The sequence below is a fragment of the Microcebus murinus genome, chromosome 13 (genome assembly GCF_040939455.1).
Source record: "Microcebus murinus isolate Inina chromosome 13, M.murinus_Inina_mat1.0, whole genome shotgun sequence".
NCBI lineage: Eukaryota > Metazoa > Chordata > Mammalia > Primates > Cheirogaleidae > Microcebus > Microcebus murinus.
The window spans coordinates 45637485-45652557 of NC_134116.1; the positions used below are offsets into that span (position 1 = coordinate 45637485).

The following is a 15073-nucleotide window of genomic DNA, read 5'->3' on the forward strand; positions in this document are numbered from 1 at the left end:
GGCATATTCTTTCAATGTTAGGCTGTTTCATCTACATCGACAATCCATTGTTTAATGTAGTCACCTTTATCAATTATCTTAGTTAGATCTTCTGGATAACTTACTGTAGCTTCTACAGCAGTACTTGTAGCTTCACCTTGCACTTTTATGTTATAAAGTTAGCTTCTTTACCTAAACCTCATGAACAAACCTCTGCTAGCTTCCAACTTTTCTTCTGCAGCTTTCCCACCTCTCTCAGTCATCATAAAAATTGAAGAGAGATAGAGCCTTGTTTTGGATTAGACTTTGGTTTAAGAAAATGTTGTGGCTGGTTTGATCTATTCAGACCAATAAAACTTTCTGCATATCAGCAACAAGGCTGTTTGGCTTTGTTATCATTTGTATGTTCAATGAAGTAGCACTTTTAATTTCCTTCAAGAACATGTTCTTTGCACTCATAACTTGGCTAACTGTTAGGTAAAGGAGGCCTAACTTTTGGTCTATCTTGTCTTTTGATCTATCTTCCTCACTAAGCTTATTCATTTCCAGTTTTTGATTTAAAGTGAGAGACATGTGTTTATTCCTCTCACTTGAACACTTAGAGGCCATGTAGTGTTAGTTATCAGCCTAATTTTAATATTCGTGTGTTTCAGGGAATAGGAAGAGATAGGAACAGCAGGTGTGTGAAGCAGACAGAACACACATTTGTTAAGTTCATTGTCTTATGTGGATATTGTTTGTGGTGCCCCCAAACAATTACAATAGTAAAATCAAAGATCACTGATCACAAATATAATCATAATCCACATTTGAAATATTGTAAGAATGACCAAAATGTGACACAGAAACAAAAATGAGCAGATGCTGTTGGAAAAATGGTGCCAATAGACTTGCTTAATATAGGGTTGCCACAGACCTTCAATTGCTAAGTTTAAGCAGTTTAAAAGGATGGATAAAATGCTTTTTAAAATCACTTTATCTTTTCTCAAAGCTAATCCTAGTGGAATGTAGATTCAAGTATGATTTGCATATGATTTATATTGATAATAATAATAAACTTTTATAGAAAATATTATATACCAGGCATTTTAAGTATTTAAATATTAATTCTTTTAATCTTCACAAACACCCTCAGAGACAGGTATCATTATCCCAGCTTTTCAAATGAGGGCACAAAGACACTGAGAGGCAAAGCAAATTTTCTTAATACCATATAGCTAGTAAGTTTGAAACAATTCAAGCCCAAGATGTCTGTTGGATTTCTATCCTTTGATATCCATATCTTTCCCACAGTTCTTCTGAAATCTCATATAATTTAGGTAAGCATAAATTCCCATGGAAGTCAGATCATAATCATAGCTAATAATGAGATTTATGCTTATGAAGTACATGCTGTTAAGTGCTTGAATGTGTGTTATCCCATTTAATCCTCACAGTTATCCTCTTAATTAGGTATTATTACTATTCAATTTTATAGGTAAGGTTCAGAAAATAAGTTTCCCAAGCCATATAGGTTATAAATAACTGACAACCAGGCCTTTTAGGTTGTGTCTGCATATAGAATATATGCTTTTAAAGAAATTTTTCTAATAAAATATGCTCTAATCATATTGTCTTATTTCTCTCACTTTCATTCTCTCTCACACACATACACTCACTGAGCTGCCCTCTCTCCTCCTGTTTGTGTTCCTTCTTATGAAATAACTAAAATGGATTTATTTAATAATTTAAGTAAAATGACTATTGGATGATTCATCCTGTAATTCATAACATTAGATAATAACTCTTAGGACAGTTATCAAAAATGAATTATCCATAATAATATTTTACCTGCTTATTTAAATCTGTATGATCTAAGGATATTTGCATCTTAAGAAGTAATGTTTATGTAGTGCTATTCATTTGCAAGCTGAGAGTTGATATATCATCAGTATCATCAAGTTAATATTATACCTTCCTCCCTGGGTACAAGTTATCTGAGGTGTGGACACCCCTTGTTTATGATAATAAAACAATGTCACCAGCTCAAGAGAAGATATTTGCCTTCTTAGGTGATGTGGAAGAGAGTCCAGCATCTGATCTCTTGAGTTTTAAAACATTGGCATGTCACATATCTACATAATGTCCACTTTGCAACAGACATATCACTGAACTACTATAAAATGTTGGAAATATAACCCATCTCCACTACTGAGAATGTATACTCCTCTCTCTCGTTTACTTAAATGTATCTGAATGTTTTTAGTTAATCTGACAATAGTTGAATGTATAATAGTTATGTTAATTAGGATTGCATATCATCAAATGTAAAACAAGATTGAACCATCTCATATATAACAGTAATTCTGCTAATAATTGTCTTTATAAGAAAATAATATTTTGCTTATCTCTGTAAAAAATCCTAATAATTTGTGAAATACTAATATATAATTTTAACAACCTTTTAGTAATTTAAAAAATGTAATTCTGTTTTGGGGGAGGGACCTTCAGGTAATTAGTCTTAATATTTTGAATTTGTACCTAATAATGGATAGAAAAAAAGCAAACTGGTAGGATATACGAGGAAAACTTGAACAATGAACCAGTTTTTGATTTGTAAAGATATGGATGTCTTACAAGTGTGGTCAGTTATGATTTTAGGGAATTTGTCTTAGAAAAGTTTTGAGAAGACCTTTAAGTAAAGAGAACCCTTTAAGTAAAGAGAACCCAGTCACAGCAAAAAAGGAGCAGAGTGGAGAGAGTTGAAGGCTGAAAGGGGAAAGAAGCACATTAAGCCTAAAATGGTGGAAAAACAGAGTTAACTTGAAGAACAATACAAGATAAAGGGCAAGGAAAGAGATAGGGGTTCAGTTGGAGTTGAAATCAGAGGCAGGATTCAGAGATAGATTGAAAATGGATAGTATAAGGCAAACTGGTTGCTAATGCTTTGTGATAATACTGAAGTCTAACAAATGCTTGCGACTTGTTAGTGAACAGAAGGTCTTAAACTTCCCTTTCTGGATATAAGGCTGTATGGCCTCACTGATGATTTGAGTATTACTCTCTCCTTACAGGAGTCCATTTTGAGGTCGTATTACTAAATAGAATTCATGTTACATACAAGTTTGTTACATTTTCTTTTATCTACTTCATGTGGACATAGGAAAAATAAAGATGATAAAATATAGTGTAAGGGAGAGAGGGGAAGACAAACGAGAAAAGGAATATATTCATGAATGAAAAATTGGAATGTTGAACAAAACAGTATGCTAATTCCAAATGGTTGGTCTCCGAATGGATGAATTCTTATATATAAGAATATAAATAGCACCTTACAAATGAGAACATAGGAGTTTTAAGTTATTGTTTATGAATTGAATAGTATGTAGTAAAATATCATGATAAAAATCCTTATAAGGAAACATATACTTTGTGCAAAGCTATTTTCAAGTCACAGTAACAGCAGGGGTGTAAGAAGGTAATTAACATATTTTGTGCATCTACTATGTGCCAGCAAGTGTGCTTTGTACATATGGTCTCTTTTAGCATAACTGGCAGATATTTGCTAATCTTGTATCTAGATAGTCTCTACAACCAACAACAAATGCTTTTCTCTGTGCTGTAACCATATAGCACTTGTATAATAAAAAAACCCATCTCATTATATTTAGTGATTTCTTTTCCTTAGCCTTTTTATAGAACTCATCTCTTCTACCAGTCTGTATGTCTTCACACATTGCCTAATTCGATTTTGTACCTATCTGTTGTGACACAGTGTCCCGAAATGACCTTTAACCATAGGGGAAAAAAAAGTCTCTAATCCCAGCCTTAATTATTCTTAGGATGATAATGAAACGTATTCCAGGAGACTCTAAGTAACGTCTTCTGCTCCACCTCAGAATTCATCAGTACTAAGAACAGTTAATTTGAGGAACCCAAATTTAAAAACTCTGAAATTTAATATTTGGATAAAAAAGATATAGGGCAGATTGTGACTACTTCCAGTCTAAGAAACACACAATGGCCCAGTGATACACAGTGATACGAGCCATGACATATCAACTTCATTTGCCTTTCAACTGCAGCCGTTTAAATAATTTCATTAAAGTTTATGCATATTAAACAGTAAGATTATGTTTTATGTTTTACAATTATAACAAACTATTGAAACAAAATTTTACTCATTAACCATTAATATGTTTATATTATAATGTATGTATTTTATGTCATTTTTTATGATCTTTTAATTTAATATTGCTTTGAATGAATAGTAAAGGCTTTTTGCAATATCGACTACACATAACTTTAAAATGTTAGTTCAGCAAATATCTATTGGACACCTACTGTACTTCATACTATTAGTTATAGTTCTGTCTATTCTACAGATCAGTACATAGATGAAAGAAGTGAATCTATCAGGTTTTTTGTGTTTTTTTTCTTTTATCCATTTAAATTATGTCTTCTAAACAGATAGCATCCATATGAACCCAGAGAAATAAGAACCATCTTATTCTTTGGGGACAGTATTTATGCTCTATATGCCATGGATCTGTGTTTCCTGAGTCACACTGGTTTGTCTATGCAGATAGATAAGTCAAAATGAGAAATTAATGTAAATTTATGGGTTGATTAAATATAGTCATTATGATAAAAATATTCATATGTTATCTATGCTTAAGTTTATATTAACATATTTAATGCATTTGTTATTACATTCAATTTCCTTAAATGCCACTAAATAAAGCTAAATGAATACAAAAAGTATTTTAATATTTGAAGTATTTTGATAGACGTTAAAGGTTTATGATTAGTATGTGATAGCAAGATTAAAGAATTAAGGATTTTTAAATATTTTATTAAAATAGCTGTTATCAGCAATGTTTGATAATGGCAAATTTACCCAGACATATAGAGACCTGCATATCCATAGGAGATACAGAGTCAGATCTGTTTCTTTTGTGGATATTAGGAGATTCAAAATTTGCTTTTCTCTTTGTAGCATTATGAAGGAAGCTTTACTAGTCCCCAAGGAAAAGGCAAGATCTGCATTTAAATAAAGATATTAATAACTTGAGATAGGCTCTCTTCAGAAAGCTGTTAAGTGGTTTAAGATACTTTGTATAGGTAAGAATGTGAAGTGAATTGCTAATGACACATACAAAATGATTCTGAAAGGCTCATTTTTGTTATTTATCACATTGTATGCAGAAAATTACTAGTTATATTGTAATATGACTCCTGATAAATGCATTATTTAGGAGTTATGATAGAATTTAAATAGAGATATATAAGTTTAGTTTCAGTATGCATCTATTAGTGGCCTTCATTGTAGTAATTATACCTTATGTTACTAAATTGAGTATATATACATATGCCAATGGAAATAAAAAATAATATAGACTTTTATTATTAATTTATAATCATATTAGACACATTATTAAAAGTAAGACTGGCAAATGTTAATACTTCAATACTCATTACCTACTAACTTTTTTTCCAATTTTTTCTGTGTGCCTGCTTTGGCTTTTTATTAAAATCTCAACCAAGATTACCATCAAAAATTGTCATATAGATAGTAATGATAAAATATTTTATTTCTTCTATAAAACTTAGCATATCTGTGAAGTCCAAAAATCATTTAAATAAATTGCCAAAGTTTAATATCTTAAATTATATATGAACTACAATTGTCAATTGAAGTTCCTGGAGTACCCATTGCAAATCAATCAAACAAAAAGTCTGAAATGTAAATAATATACTAAAAAGATTTTGTAGCCTACTAATCACGAATATTAGTGTTTGAATGGAATAACTAGAACCATAATTAATAAAGCAGCAAATATAATGATCTTTAATTCTTTAGGAAATGATTTAGTACTCCATTGAATTAATAACACAGGATAATTATTTTAAAATATAGAGTATATACATTCTTGGCCTCATATTCTTTACTCTTTGCAGTGTTTTCTAAGTTCGAGAAGATTCTTCAAAACAAATCAGAACATAAGCTTGGATGCTTTAATTCATTGAGAAACTCCTTAACTGAGAGAAAAAAGATTTTTAAAGATGGGATATCTGGAATAATTTTCAGTATTAAAATATAGCCACCAGTGTCCATAGTCAATAACTTCAAGTGGGCCAATCCATAAAACAAAATTTTTATAATATAGATGTGTTTTTCTTTCTGAAAAAGGTGAGCTACATTTCTATTTTAAATGAGTAAAAATGTTACATGAAGAAATATAATTGTGGGGAACCACCATATAACCCAGATCCTAACTCAACACACGTTCCCTTCTGTTACTCTACTTTTCTGATAATAGCAGGATGATTTTGAGGTTATACTATCAAGCTAGCCTACCAGGATTCAAATTCTAACTCTGTCACTTAGTTGCTACATAACTTCAGGCAAGCTACTTAACCCAACTTGCCTCAATTTTCTCAAATGTGAAAAAGGATAATAATAAGACTTTCTTCATAAGGTTGCTGAGAGGATTAAATGCATCAATAGTAAGTAAACTGTTTTACATAGTGTCTGGCAAATAGAATATGATATATGTGTTAGGTACTATAATGTTAAAGTAAAAAAGTCAAATTTCAGTCATATTAAAAAATCATACATTCATAAGCTGATGAAATTGAAATTCATTAAAATGGAATTAAAATTATGCCCAAATTTTATTTTTACAGATTCCTCTAGTAAATCACTATAGCAGTAATCTTTTTTTTAAAGAACAACAACAAAAGCAACAGCACTATAAGATCAATTAAATAAAATTGACTGTTTTTAGTTAAACTTGTAGGAGCTGAGTAACTATTAGCAATGACTTTTTGCTTATTTCTTTTCGTTGTCAAGGTAACAATTTCACAATCACCTTTTCTTACTGCCTGCCTCTTCTCTGAAAAAAAGGCATGTACAAACTAATCAGTCCTTTTAAAATGTAGCTAAAAATATGAAGTAGAAAACACAGATTGATTTTAGTGCAAGTAGCATTTTTTTTAAAGCTCTAGGCAAGGATTCGCCAGTGATCTGTTTTACAAGATAAGGAATCATTCCCCCTTGGTGCTCGGTAGAAGTACTGTACTTTCTTCATATCAGATATTAACAGTTAAACAAAAATAATGAAGGCTGCCTTATATTGAATACTTATTATTATCATCTAGTGTGCTTTATACTTCAGTACATTTATTGAAAAATCATTTCAAATCACCTATAGATCAGATATTAATATGTTTTCATTTTATAGATGTGAAAGTTTAAACTCAGAGAGATGACAGTTGTCCAAGTGTGCTCAGCAAGAAGTAGAATAGGTAGGATATGATCCCAGTCATGTGTTTACACAGTCCTTAATGCTAATTCCTATATGAGTCTTCAAGTCTTTGTGGATTTTAAGGCTTGTGTCTGTACAATGCAACTTATATCCTCCCTTGGCTTTTTCATTAGTTATTTATAACATCTCACATTTTTCGATATTTTTGTACCTCATCATAGAGAACAGAGACGTGTTTGTTATGACATTGAGTGAGGCCCTGTTTGAGTGAACTTTTCTTCACAGTTAAACTGACCTAGATGCTTGTAAGTTACCAATACTCTTTTGGAATAAATCACTTTTCAAAGGTGCATTATCCCTTTCAGATTCCCAGAGCATTTTAGTGACTGCTGCTAACATACTTAGGAAATTGAGTTAATGCATCTTATAAAATTGCCTACATTTTAGGAAATAGGCACTGGATAAATATGATAAGCTATGTATTAAATATGCATACATGCTGCAATTCAACAGAAAGATATATATAATTCTGAGTATAAAAGTGCTGTTAAGTCACACTGTGCCTTGAATTGTATGTTCTTGTTATTTTCTCTCTTATCTATGTGTATGTGAGTATATATGTATATATATACTCACAGATGTCACAGTCACAATTCAAACTAGCAAGGGAGGGTCATACCACATGTTTTAATTATGGAAGCAATTATACTAATACAGAAGTGGCATCAATCAGTACTTTCTTAATCACTTATTAAGAACAAAAAACAGAGGAAAAAGAGAGAAAGCTAGAGCTGGCACTGCAGCTCAGGAATTCATCAGAGATCACTGTAGAAAGTGGATAAAGTCTAGAAAGACAGGCAGGCAGTGTAATTCACAGTATCATCACTCTGCCATTAGCTTTGAAAGGCGATTAAAGTGGCCCTGTCCGTGAAATGCCATGGCTTTCTTTATCAGTTACAGACACAGCAGATAAAATGTCCATGATAGAAGGATAAAAGAGAGAAAGGCTGAAACTAAAGGAGCGGGGAGAGACAGAAAGCAAATCATGAAGGAATGGGAGCCCTGCAGAAAGCAGGAATGCATAGCTCTGTGTACAAATAAGAGGTGATCTGAGATACCACTATCTCCATATTTTCAGTGCACTATAATTACATCTTGAAGGAATATTTTATAATTTAAAAAATATAATATAATAAAAATGCTCACTGTCATTGAAGAAATAACATCAGTATGTACGTGGTAACATAGTATGTGAGATAAGAGAAATCTAGTTTGATGTATTCGGTTACAATTTAAGCAATTATTTCCTTTATTCTTTCCTTCCTTCCTTCCTTCCTTCCTTCCTTCCTTCCTTCCTTCCTTCCTTCCTTCCTTCCTTCCTTCCTTCCTTCCTTCCTTCCTTCCTTCCTTCCTTCCTTTTAGCAATTATTGCCTTCTATAAATTAGTATTGATATAATATATATAGTTAAGATGTCTGATAAGACAACATAATGTGGTTTTGTGATAGGTAAATTTTTTTTGCGTGCAAACAGGTATGTTGCTATAGTCTATGTAACAAATTAAACTGTAAACTCTTACTATGTATCAATTATTTAATTTATAAGCATATTTGAAGAAATACAAAAAGGAATTATAGCTAGATTTAAATAAAATGGAGACAATGTAGTCTCAGAATGATAATGGATATGAGAAAGACATTAGCCTGAAAACAGAAATATTTTTGACGCAAATTCTTTTTAGGTCCTATACACACACATACAACAAATACAAAAAACGCAATCGTGCAAAATAAAAGCATAAATGACTCCTTTGGAAAACATCCTACTCACACTATGTTTCCACAATAGTACTTTTGCATATATTTTGGCCAATTTTTTCCTTACCTCTATTTCCTTGGTTGCAGATTGACCAGATCTCAGTGGACATGATTGTAACTTCAGGTATTTACGGTAGAACATAGAAGAATGCTTAGAAAGTTTCTCTGTAGAAGGGATGTACTCACAACACTGTTCAATTCATTTTCAATGTAATCTCTGTAGAGATGGATACCATGTGTGTATCCTAATTGTTAAAATTTGAGGCATGCATGCTATTGAGCAGAGGATTATATTATATATTATCATCTGTGTTTTATCCATGAATAAACTAGGACAGTAGTCAAAAATATATGTTATTGGTAATGTGCTTTCTGTTTGGGAGACATTTAATAGTTGGCATTACCATCATCACTGGACTGCAAGTAGACAATACATCCTCATGAAGTATAAGGCATGATGAATGTTCTTTTCAAGAAATTAGAATATGAGAGTGGGTTAATAAAAATAAGGCAATACTAACAGTTTCATTGCTAGGTGAGCCAGAAAAATGGGTTTTCTGCCTTATTTTTAAAAATGGATCTAATAGAAGGGTCTGAGATGATGGAATATTTGACCAGGCTGGTGACAGTAGAGACAGTGAGAAGTGGATTGTTTCTCTGTTGATTTTTCAAGGTAGATGATTTGTTGACAGATTGTAGGTAATGTATGAGAAAAACAAGCCACATATTGAAGGTTTTTTGCTGTTGCTTCTGAAATAGTTTGGTGGAGCCATTTCCTGGGATGATAAAGAATACAAGGTGGACATGTTAGTACTTAGGGAAGACAGTAATAGGACACTTTTCAACATGTCGAATTTAAGAAACCTGTTAGACATCCAGCAAAGGTTAGAGGTATGTCCTACCCCTCCACGCTGTTTGCCACATCCCTCAGATGTGGGTCTATTCCCCCACCCCCCCAAAATTCTGGTGAACACCACCACCCTTTGAGCACCATATTGATAATCAGTCAGTACCAATGTGATGGCGAGTATATGTGGAGCCCATTTTTCTGATCTTGTGTCACCTCACTTTGGATAATGGGCTTAAGCTCAATCCACAATAATATAAGCGGTGCTAGCATCCACCTGGAGTATGGAAAAGGGACTTGAATAAACAAATCAGAAAGAGGACAAGGCAGCAATACAAACTTAGATTTCAGAGGCAGATGGGAAAGTGCAATTAGGCCTCTAGATATACTATAAGATTTAGTAAGAGAAAGTCATTATTGACATGTATCAGAGAGATTTCAGTGAAGAGAAGTAATCAGGGAACCTTATTGGAATGGCTTCACAAGAAATGAGAAACAAAAAATTGGAGAAACAAGTATAATAAACTTTTGAGATTTTTTTTTTTTTTTTTGCTATACATAAGAGCAGGAAAATGGAAGAACTATAGTGGGATCAGAGGTCAAGATATATTTTTGATTTCTTTTTGTTTGTGGTGTTTTTCTTTTTTGATTGTTTTGAGTCATTCAAAAGAAGACATAGCTAGCACTGGAAAGCAGGATAATTGCTGGGACATGCTCTGATGTTAATAACAGGGGATCGTATCTAGAGCGTGTCCTAAACAAGGAATGGACAATTGAATCAGAGAATAGGAGGAAAGACTGAGGATATGCACACAGATAGGAATTGGCTGGTAGGTGTGGGTGCTAGTGCTTCCTCAGAGAAGTAGACAAAGTCATCATCCAAGAATGAAATTGGAAAAGTTTTAGAGGAGAGAAGAAGATAGACAACTCCTACTCAGTAGATTTGGGTATTTGACTATGCATGAAGTGTTTCTGCAAGAATCCACACAAAAGCAGGAGCAGTGGTTGCATTTATGAAAGAGAATCAGCAAGACTGAGGATTGGGTTGAGGAGATACCAACTTTTTATCCTGTTAAATTTAGTCTTTTTTATGTTGTTAAACTTGCTTTTTCCATATGTACATATTAAAATATATACAAGCATACAAAAGCATTACCTCCTTTGTGAAGTATTTTGCTGTATTCCCTAGGTATTAACTTTTTGGGGGTTCCTTTATTGCGTCATATTTTATACTAATTACTTAAAAATGAATGAACAAGCAAATATCTCTTTCTGTTCATTGTATTAGAAATTCTGTAATGAGTGCAAAGTGCACCATCTGGGGGATGAACACACTTGAAGCTCTGACTCTGGGCGGGGAGGAAGGGAGGAAAGGCAACACACGTAACCTAAACATTTGAACCCCCATAATATGCTGAAATTTAAAGAGAAAAAGAATAAATTCTTGAAGGTTAGGGAGTATTTTTTATTAATACATTAATTGCCATGTGAGCTATATTTAACTCATGCTAGTTTTGAATCCAGAGACTCATGAAGCAAAACTTGGGCAAAACCCTGCAATTGGTTTGTGAAAATCTTACTTCTTGTTATTGTTATTTTTACAATTAATATTGAAAATTAATTCTAAAAATGTGCACTAAATGCATAGAAGTCAATAAAGTTTGTCATTAATTTAGCAAGGATCATTTTGTTATTGAAGTTTTTATTCTGTTTTGGTAATGAAACACTGTGGCCCCCAGGGGAAATATTTTTTTCTAGTGTGGCAGTTAATGTGCTAAACTTTTTTGCCACCAGGCCTCTGTAATGCCTAAAACAAATTAAGTAACAAACAAGTGTGTGAGTGAGTGAGATCCTTTGTGGAATGTGGTGCTTCTTTAAGTCAACTCCATGACATTAAAATTGAAACAAAATGGTGAAAATTGCAAGCATTCTTATCCATATGTTGTACTTCTGGGTCTAAAACAGTTTTTCTAAAATGTGTTTCCCAATCACCTGGAATCAAATCACTTGACATACACGTTAAAACATAGCTTCCTACCATTCCAGGTATATTAAAACATTATCTTCTCAAACACTAAAGTTTAATAACCACATTTTAGGTAATAGGTTGTCATTAAAGGAAAAAATAATGTGACCAGATATCTTTTTGGAATAATTATCCCTAAAGTAGCATAAAGAATAAACCCACTCAGTGGGAGTGAGACTTTTCAGAAGCAGCACTGCCTGTCTTAGCATGGGGTCCTGAAAGCAAGGGGTGTGAGGAAAGATAGCACAAGTGCTGAGACATCCCTAGCAGGCTTAGTTAGACACTGCAGGACATATAGTTTCAACAGAATTTAGGAAGATGAAGGAATTGAAGACTTAAAATAATCTCCTTATTTATGGGCTTGAGGGAATGCTGATACCTTATACAGAGGTAAGAGATTCATGACAAAAAATAGGGTTATTGCTGAGATGGGAGAAGTGGAAGGTGTGAAGGAGATTAGAACTCAGAAATGGATTTATTGAATTACAAGTAGTAATACACCAGTGGACAGAACAAGATAAATATTTCTAATTTGAGTATTTTCTCATTCTCACTTGTCCATGGTAGAGAAGGAGGTAGAGGGGGGGAAGAAGGGAGGGAAAAAGAGGAGAAAAAGATAGACAAAGAGAAAGAGAGAGAGAGAAATGAATTTTATAAAATTGAACTGATTCAAAAATTGTGTCATGAGATATAGTTGCATTTTTGTGAGAAAAAAATAAGAATCTGCAAATATTTGTAAAAAAAAAAAAGTAATTCTGGTACCAAGATTCCATATTTTTTACAGTGAGAATTCTTTATTTCTTTTGGTGAACTTTGAGCTTCTTGAAGAACACATTGAAAACATTAATGCTGAACTTAAGGCAACTTTCTTTGCTTACTAAAATTTAAGTACATTACTTAAGAGTCTATACTATTATTTCCTTTAGCTTAAGTGAGAGATTATTTACCATATTACTATATTTTAATAAAATATTTTATTGGACAATACAGAAGATATTACATATATAAATTTATGTGTCTATTTTATTAAAACATGCATAGACATAATTTATGTGGGATTATGTAGATAATAAAAGAAAACTCAATACTTTTAATAATAATAATTTCACAATCTCATTATTGGGTATTTACCCAAAGGGGAAAAAAGGTATTCTATAAAAAAGACACTTGCACTCAAATATTTAAAGCAGCACAATTCACAGTTGCATAGAGGTGGAATCCACCTAAATGCCCATCAATACATGAATGCATTAATAAAATGTAGTATATGTATACTATAGAGTACTGTGCAGCCATAAAATAAAATGGTGAACTAATATCTTTTGTAACAACCTGGATGGAACTAGAGACCATTATTTTAAGCAGAAGTATCATAAGAATGAAAAAACAAACACTACATGTACTCATTATTAAATTGGAACTAGTTAATCAGTCAACACCCATGTGCATATATGGTAGTAAAACTCAATGGAAGACAAGTAGGTCAGAGGGAGGAGGAGGGGACAAGTAAATTTACACTTAATGGGTATAATGCACACTACCTAGGTGATGGGCACACTTACATCTTTGACTCAAATTGCACAAAAGAAAAACTTAAGGAAAAGGTTGTACCCTTATAATATTCTGAAATAAAATAAATAAAAATAAATAAAATAAAATTGCTTTGATTAGTTTAAGCTAACCAAAGCATGAGAATATTTTTTTGATGTGAATACAACTAGACCATATACTGTCTACCTTAATAGTATAATTATTTTGAAGTATATAAATCACACTAATTGAGCTGTCACATATACTTACATTTTACTGAAATTAATTTTATATGTGTTTAACTGGCAATTTAGTTATAATCCAAAGCTCAGCTATTTAGTTTGAATCATTATAAATGCTCTTAGATTCAGCTTATGACAGAATTGAAATGATTTCTAATGCATTTTACTATCCTGAAACTTTTACATTTAAATTTCTGAATTTATTGGAAATATTTTGGTCCCCTGTAAAGTGTTTTTCATCACTTAAATTCTAGTAATTTCGAGGTTTTAATAAGATCCCCGAGGTTATGATCCTAATGATTTTGATTTTCACAGGCTGTTGTTCTGTGGATGCCGCAGTGTAAATCAGTGTCACTTCTTGCTATTAAATCTCCCAAGTCACATTTCCCCCAAGATGGTACAGATGTATAAATTACTACTGCTGAAACTTCACTTTCTACCAGATGTTCAAAAAAGGCTAATACGCTTTCACCCTAAATATGGCTTAGTTGTTTCCTTTCTACAGAAAATTTGTGTTCCATGTAGCAGTATGGTAGCCTGAATGAAGGTAAAGTTTCTTGTGGTCAAGGAGAAGAGGATGAAAAATTAGCTGCAGTATATTAGAGATATCCTTTTTAACTGTTTCACATGAAATAGAAGTTGGAATCTTTGAACACTAGAATTAAATTCTAAAAGACACCCTGACATTAAGATACTTACATTTGTCCATTTCTAAATTGTCCCTTTCCTTCCTAAAAGTACTACTCAAATTTAGGAAGCTGTGCCCAAGCACTTTCCTGCAAATAGTCCACTTGCAGTCCCCTCTCTGGAGTAAATGGAAAAGTAACAGATTTGTTCCTTTAAGCATGTCCAAGCCTTTGATTACTTCTATTACTTCACAGTCCCTATATCTGGCTATTAAATTGTGCAATTTTCCTACATCATAGAGTTGGGCTGCTTCAGGTTGAGCACACTGTACTCTGTCTCTAATTCCAGTAAAGTCAATTATATAAACTCTTTTGCTTTTACAAAATGCTCTTTAGCACACTGGTTCTCTCATAGCAGGGAGAGCTAAGCAAAAGAGAATTGTGGAACCTTTTCAGGTATAGCTGTGTTCTGCTCAGCAGGTACATTTATTACTAATGGGTAAAATAGTCTCCTTTTTTAGCTACATAATGCTTCTGAAGCCTTCCGTTTTCTGGTTTTGATAGACATTCCGGTTACACTGAGAAAGGAAGGTGAGTGCCATTGATCACACCGTGAACCTGCTGTGGGAGCATTTTTTTTAATCATTCACTTTCCTTCATAAGACAGGGACTGCATTTGTCTTAATGGGCTGATTTGCATGGTATACTGGGTTAACCACTTGACACTGCTCACCAATCTGTGCAAATACACATAAT

The 15073-nt window shown here is 32.7% G+C and overlaps 1 protein-coding gene across 6 annotated transcripts in view; it reads left to right on the forward strand.

Annotated features, from left to right (window-relative positions):
* PCDH9 (protocadherin 9) overlaps positions 1–15073 on the forward strand; it is an 864876-nt gene that overhangs the window by 701420 nt on the left and 148383 nt on the right. The window lies entirely within an intron of this gene.